This window comes from Cariama cristata, unplaced genomic scaffold (assembly GCF_000690535.1).
Source record: "Cariama cristata isolate BGI_N322 unplaced genomic scaffold, ASM69053v1 scaffold1469, whole genome shotgun sequence".
Taxonomy (NCBI): domain Eukaryota; kingdom Metazoa; phylum Chordata; class Aves; order Cariamiformes; family Cariamidae; genus Cariama; species Cariama cristata.
Window position 1 is genome coordinate 9,877 of NW_009633817.1, and position 210 is coordinate 10,086.

Genomic DNA, 210 nt, shown 5'->3' on the forward strand with positions numbered 1-210 from the left:
AAATACGTTTCATTATAATTAAACTGAAGCTAAATCACCGGTTCCTCTAAAGAGATGTGAGCAACCTAAACAAGGATATGATCTTTTAAATCAAAGCCAGCTATTTAACCAGCTAAACTTACCTTACAAGGACAGCATTATGAATAGACTCACCCTACTCATCAGAAAACCTGCTCGAGACTATTGAGCAGCAGTGCACCACTTCAGCAG